The following is a 7,132-nucleotide window of genomic DNA, read 5'->3' on the forward strand; positions in this document are numbered from 1 at the left end:
AAAATTGGTGGCGGCTTTATCTTCTTCTGCTCCTGTTCTTTGATTGGATGCACTTCGCAGTCATCCAGTAGTGCAAACCTATTTGAAGTTGAGTTGTCAACGTTGGTGCGATTTATTTTCGGCTGATTGCCAGCCTGTTTGTGTTGTGGGCTTAGCTTTCGCTTTATTTGAATGTAGCGATCCAGCCCTGTTTGAGACAGTTTTGTTTTGGTTCTTGTCCGCTTTTGTTTTCTAGAGTCGGAGAGAGTGCACTTGCTTTGGTTGTTGTTGATTAAGCAGAAATGTACACAGCTCTCGGTACTGAGCATAGTGTTGATGTTGTTGTTGTTGTTGCTATAGGTGCAGTTGCAGTAGATATCGAAGTTACTGTGCTGGTAGCTACAGAGCTTGACACCGTTTGCAATGAGGAGAGCGCGAGAGAGACGCCTCAATTCGTTTGGGTTCACATCGTGCAGTCATAAGCATTGGTGAGCAAGACCGTGACTTGTGGCATGCCCCCGTTGACTCCGGCATCGGTCTGACGCTGAAACGGTCGCCTCTGCTGCTTGTATTTGGGATACGTTGAGTGTGCCTGACGTTAGTCGGGGAATCCTGATGTCGGCGTGGAAGAAACAGTATTCCGGCTTGCCCGCTGCATGGCCCCGTTGACTCTCGCCTTGGCCTGACGCTGAAACGGGTTTCGTGTTGCGTCCGTTCTCGGGTCCTGTCATTTTTCCATACTGACAGTGGTGGTGGGGCTGTTGACTCTGGCGGTGGCCAGACGAATAAACAGTCGTCTTCATGCATGTTTGTGGGACGCAGTATTCCGGTTTGTTCGGGGCATGTCTCCGTGGACTCCGGCTTTGGCCTGACGCTGAAACTCTCTCCAGGATTCTCCGCACAATTTCGAAGAACTCTTTCATCTTCTCAGCGTTTCCTTCCGGCGACTCTGGTTGTCTTCCTGTACCCAGCGTTTCTCTGTCATATAGCGCGTTCGGTAACCTTGGCTCGCGGCTCTGACGGTGAGTAGCCTGTGAAATCTGACATACTGGAAATCAAAGCCAGCATAATTTCGGGCCATCTTTTATCCCAATTCCTCTGGTTCTGCCCGGTGTGAGGAGTTAAAACTCCGCACAAATGCAGATGGTGATCGCATGAGGAGGGCCTGCCGTTGCCAGTTACGCAACAAGGAAAAGCGTAGTAACGGCAGAGCGAAGCCCGGAGAAAGAGAGTTTGGAGACTCTGGGCTGGAGAAAGAGAGTTTGGAGACTCTAGAGGAAGAAAGTTTGGAGACTCGCAAAATGGAGAGACAGAGGGTGGAGACTCAGGACTTACTGAGAGGAGAGTTTGGAGAGTCAGCAGGCTCAAAGGCAAATAACGGGACACATCGAACTTTGGACCGGGCCAACGGTAAAATCGTGGACTTTGGATCCGGAGACTGGAGACCAAAGGGGTGAACCGTTAGAGGAGGCCTATATAAACAGGCCGAACGCTGGAAGCGGGATAGTTAGTCGAGGAGAACAAGTGAACGAATTAACAACGTGAAATCGAAGTCAGCAGAGGAGCTACAGCCGTAGTAGTCAACAAGGAGCAAGATCGCTACGTCAAGACGTTCGGGACGAGAAGGTCTCCGAATTGAGACGCAGGTAGCTGAGGTTCAGTACGACGACGCACGAGTAGCCCAGAAGCGCCCAACAGGCGAAGCCAAACCAAGAAGGGCACAGGATAAGCGGCAGGGATTATGGTGTAGACCCGAAGAACTCTGTAGGAGACCGCGAACTTGAACCAGGCGATCGCCTAGGTGTGTCCGTGCGATCCAAACTGGCGTGATACCGGCGCCACCAGTCCGAACCAGACGTGGGGTTGACGTGTTCCTGTTCCACAGGCGTTTGCCTTGGGGATCACAGCCGTTAGCTGCCGTGCGTCTGCGTAAGACAACAACTCTCAGCCCAAGCGACGGGCGCCCAACAACGAAGGTCCGCCACATTCAGGGCGACAGGAGCGGCGAGACAGCGGAACGAGGCCGGGGAACAAACCATCCAGCACCAAGGCCGTAGCCGTAGCCGAATCAGATTCCTTTGTAAGTCCAAGCACAAAATAAAGATCCAAGAACGAAACTGCGTGTGTTATTACTGGTAACCAGGCGATCACGTTATTCTATCAATTTGGTGGGACGAACGCACAAACTCTACTGAGCTAGCCGCACGTATTCCGTAGCGAGCAGACAAACAAAATCAGTTCGTTACATCTGGCTCCCAAATAACGTGATTATCCCGGCAGTAAAACACAAATTAAGCAGTATGGGTAGAAGTTGGATCTACCGTCTTAAGAAGGAAGACTTCGCATATGTCGCACAGCGCTGTCAGGAAGGACAGAAGACATGCGAAAAGCCCTAGCGGAGTATTACGCGAAGACGGAGAACGACCCACAGCTCACAGCAGTCTGGACAGAATTGGAGGCGGCATATCTAGACAGACCAGGTCCAAGCAAAAAGGTGACAAGCCCCGAAGGCGAAGACCTCATCGCAAGTCTGAGCATGGAGGAGATGCAGCGGAAAGGTCAGCGGAGGGAGACGAGCAGGGAAAGAAGGCGAAGTATAGAAAGACCCAGGCCCAGCCAGCCGGACTACGCAAAGGTGGCGAAGCAAGTTAGGGAATGGTCGTTTCGACGGAGAAGAAAGCCTCTCGAATTCCAGGAGCAGGTGGAGTGGTCTGCAAACACGTACGGTTTGGACGCTGGAGTTCATCAAGGATAACTTCACGCCAGACCTCCGAATAGCGTAGAGATCCTACCACGTGGACGACCTAGAGGCCCTCATGATCCTGGCAGATGAGTACGAGGAACTGCACAGGGAACGGGAAGCCTTTGCGGAAGAGCACAAGTACAGCCGCAACAAAGACCCTGCCGCGACACCAGTCACGTGAAGAAGGTGTGAGGACTCTGGAGAGCTAGGCACGCAGTCCCAGGAGCAGTGGGCACGATATGCCCCGGGTCAGTCGGGGCTGCACAACACTACCTTATGGAGGCCGCCAGTCACCACCCAGAGACACTCTTGCGGGCAACTCGGGTCAACACCCAACCCAGAATGCTGCCAGAGAGCGGGAAATGGGCAGCGATCTCAGCCGCAGAGAGGCGAGCAGGGGTCGGAGAGTGCCGCCTCTCCAAACTAACTGGACAATTAATCGAGGAGGAGCAGCAGTTGTTCGCAGCGGTAACGATCGGTGGAGACACGTACAAGGCCACGATCGACACCGGGGCAACAGCAAGCTTCATAAGTGAAGAGCTGGCGGAAGGATACGACGGCAGGTTAGGTTGGCAGATGGAAGGTGCGGCGAAATCAACGCAAAGCTCGAAATAGAAGTGGAGTTCGGCAACAGGCGATTCGTCATGAGCCTGCTCATGCGTGGATGCGTTGGTGCTGGGGTGGAATTTCCTCACACAAGTCGGGGCCGAGATCAAGTGCGCCGGGCATGAAATCCGAATACCGGCCAGAGGCAGACACAACGGGTGGCTCGAGGAGAAGTTGTCGGTCGCAGTAGTCCAAAAGGACGACGAAGAGGACGACATGAACAAATTCCCGGAATCAGAGCTCGCGGAGTTTCACTCCATGACCGGAAAATCGAGTAGCAGCTCACCCATAGTCATGGTAAAGAAGAAAACGTGAAAATGGAGACTATGCGTGGAGTTCAGGCAGATAAACGCGAGATCCATAAAGGATGCCTACCCGATGCCACGGAATAACTACATCCTCGACCAACTAAGGGAGGCGCGCTTCATAAACAAGAACTTCTGTACCTAGGGCACCGCGTCACAAGCCAAGGGATAGGCACGGACCCAGAAAAGGTAGCAGCCATAGCCCAGCTAGAGCCACCGGCATCGGTCCGAGAGCTGAGGCAGTACCTTGGAGTCGCATCATGGTACCGACGTTTCGTGCCTGACTTCGCGCGCATGGTAAGGCCACTCAACGACCTCCTCCGCAAGGGTACCAAGTGGACATGGTCACAGGACCACCAGCAAGCCTTCGAGGAGGTAAAAGCCAGATTGGTTACCGACCCAGTCTTGGCGTGCCCCGACTTCGGGAAAACGTTCATCTTGCAAACGGACGCCAGTGACTACGGGATTGGCGCAATCCTCACACAGGACACAGAAGAGGGCGAAAGGGTCATTTCATACTCCAGGCGGACCCTAAACGGAGCCGAGAAGAATTACTCGACGACAAAAAAGGAGTCAATTGTGTGGGCCATTCGGAAGCTAAAGCCGTACCTCGAGGGCTATCACTTTAAGGTGGTGACGGATCATATGGCGCTGAAGTGGCTGAACAGCATAGAAAGCCCTTCGGGAAGAATTGCCAGATGGGCGTTGGAGCTGCAGAAGTACGACTTCGAGGTAGCATATAGGAAAGGCCAATTGAACGTGGTAGCAGACTCGTGGTCAAGGCAGCCACTGCCAGAGTCGGTCTCAGCAGAACCCGATATGCTGAGAAGAACCCAGGACAAGGGGGCCGAATCAGAGTGCCGCTGGATCAAGGAAATGCGAGAAAAGATCAAAGCACACCCTCAAAAGTTCCCAGACTACGTGTGGGAGGGTGGCAGTCGAAAGACGATTGCACGGCTTGCAGCCGGGTACTACTGGCCAGGAATGCAGAGAGACGCAAGGGCCTACGTGCGGAAATGCGAGGACTGCGCGAGGTTCAAACCGAATCAGCGGCAGGCGGCGGGAAAGATGTTGACACAGATGCGCCGATTTTGTTGGACCACTACCAAGATCGAAGCACGGAAAAAGTATGTTGTTGGTACTGATCGACAGGTTTTCGAAGTGGACGGAGCTGGTGCCTTTGCGAACAGCCACGGCGGAAACGTTGCAGAAAGCGTTCAGGGAGCGCATAGTCTCACGATTTGGAGTACCGAAGGTGGTGATCACGGAAAACGGTGTGCAGTTCACGAGCCGGGCTTTTAATAAGTTCCTCAACGACATGGGGATAAAGCAGCAACTTACGGCACCGTATACCCCACAGGAGAATCCGACGGAGAGAGCCAACCGCACTGTGAAGACAATGATAGCGCAGTTTGCTGGACAGAACCACAGAAATTGGGATGAAAGATGGCACGAGATCATGCTGGCGGCGAATTCCAGTATTTCAGATTCCACAGGCTACTCACCGGCATTTCTGACACAAGGCCGCGAGCCGAGGCTACCGAACGCACTCTATGATAGAGAAACACTAGGTACGGGAAGGCAACTAGAGTCACCGGAAGGAAACGCTGAGAAGATGAGAGAGGTCTTCGAGATTGTGCGGAGGAACCTAGAGAGGGTGTCCCAGGTCCAAGCAAAGCATTACAACCTGCGGAGAAGGCAGTGGAAGCCAAGGGTTGGTGAAGTGGTGTGGGCCAAGGAGCACCATCTGTCTAAAGCGGCTGAAGGGTTTGCGGCCAAACTAGCTCCGAGGTTTGATGGACCGTACCAAATTGTGGATTTCATATCGCCAGTGATATGTAAAAATCGCCACCGGAAGAACAAAAAGGAGCTCACGGTACATGTCAGCGACATAAAACAGCAGGATCAACGGAGAATGGGGACGAGAACGTGGAGTCGGATCCATCGGAAGGAAGCAGGGAAGGCATGCAGAAGAACGACAACACCTGAGAACGGACTGGGTTCGGCAGTAATTCTAGCGTCAGGCCGAGGCGAGAGTTAACGGATGCAGACTGCGAGTCCGACAACCATTACAGCGTCAGGCCAAGGCGAGAGTCAACGGCTGGGGACCGCGAGCGAACCAGAGTATTGCCGCGACAACCACCACCAGGGAAGAGCAAAGAACAAACGATGGGAAGTTGAGAGTGACAGCACCTGAGAACGGACTAGGCTCGGAAACCGTTCTAGCGTCAGGCCAGGTCGAGAGTCAACGGGTGCAGATTACGTATCCAGCAACCGTTCTAGCGTCAGCCCAAGGCTAGAGTCAACGGAAACGAACCACGAGCGAACCAGAATCCTGTCTCAACAACCACCGGACCAAGGAACCCACATACTCCCGAGGAAAGGGGAGGGGCGGTACAGCAGTACCGCAAGGCATGCCAAATGAGTCTGCGGGGAAAAAAAAAATCGAGGATTACAAGGATGAAACGTTTTGTTTATATTCCAACTTACCGCCAAAATTTTGTTTATAGTCATCAAAGCTTAGGGAAGGGGGCGCCTCGATCTCAAGGCGGTCGATCGGCACTCGATAGTGTCAATCGATGGGCAGAAACATCGGAGAAAGCAGCACATGACGGGTCACACTATTGAAACACTATGGTCATCGAGTGGCAACGCCGCGCCAACAAAAGTTATCGGAAACAATCGATCGACGGCTAGTAGTGTGACCAGATGGCGAGAAGACGAAAACGCGGAATGCGGGAAGAAGAGTGGTGGACGGAGTAGCGTCACGAAAATTCGAATGGGCGGCAAATTTGGAAAAAAAGGAACGAGGAACGTACAGAAGGGAGATCGGCGCGGTGGAACTCGAGATGGAGCTGGAAGCGTCAACGAGATCACAGGAGTGTTCTGCGGTAAATGCAAGGCCGGATTCTACATTTTCCCGAAGAAATGGGGAGATGTGAGGAGTTGACTCCGCACAAATGCGGATGGTGATCGCATGAGGAGGGCCTGCCGTTGCCAGTTACGCAACAAGGCAAAGCGTAGTAACGGCAGTGCGAAGCCCGGAGAAAGAGAGTTTAGAGAATCTGGGCTGGAGAAAGAGAGTTTGGAGACTCTAGAGGAAGAGAGTTTGGAGACTCGCAAAATGGAGAGACAGAGGGTGGAGACTCCGGACTTACTGAGAGGAGAGTTTGGAGAGTCAGCAGGCTCAAAGGCAAATAACGGGCACATCGAACTTTGGACCGGGCCAACGGTAAAATCGTGGACTTTGGATTCGGAGACTGGAGACCAAAGGGGTGAACCGTTAGAGGAGGTCTATATAAACAGGCCGAACGCTGGAAGCGGGATAGTCAGTCGAGGAGAACAAGTGTACGAATTAACAACGTGAAATCGAAGTCAGCGGAGGAGCTACAGCCGTAGTAGTCAACAAGGATCAAGATCGATACGTCAAGACGTTCGGGACGAGAAGGTCTCCGAATGGAGACGCAGGTAGCTGAGGTCCAATACAACGAAGTACGGT

The sequence above is a fragment of the Drosophila yakuba genome, chromosome 2L, assembly GCF_016746365.2.
Source record: "Drosophila yakuba strain Tai18E2 chromosome 2L, Prin_Dyak_Tai18E2_2.1, whole genome shotgun sequence".
In the NCBI taxonomy this organism is placed as follows: Eukaryota; Metazoa; Arthropoda; class Insecta; order Diptera; family Drosophilidae; genus Drosophila; species Drosophila yakuba.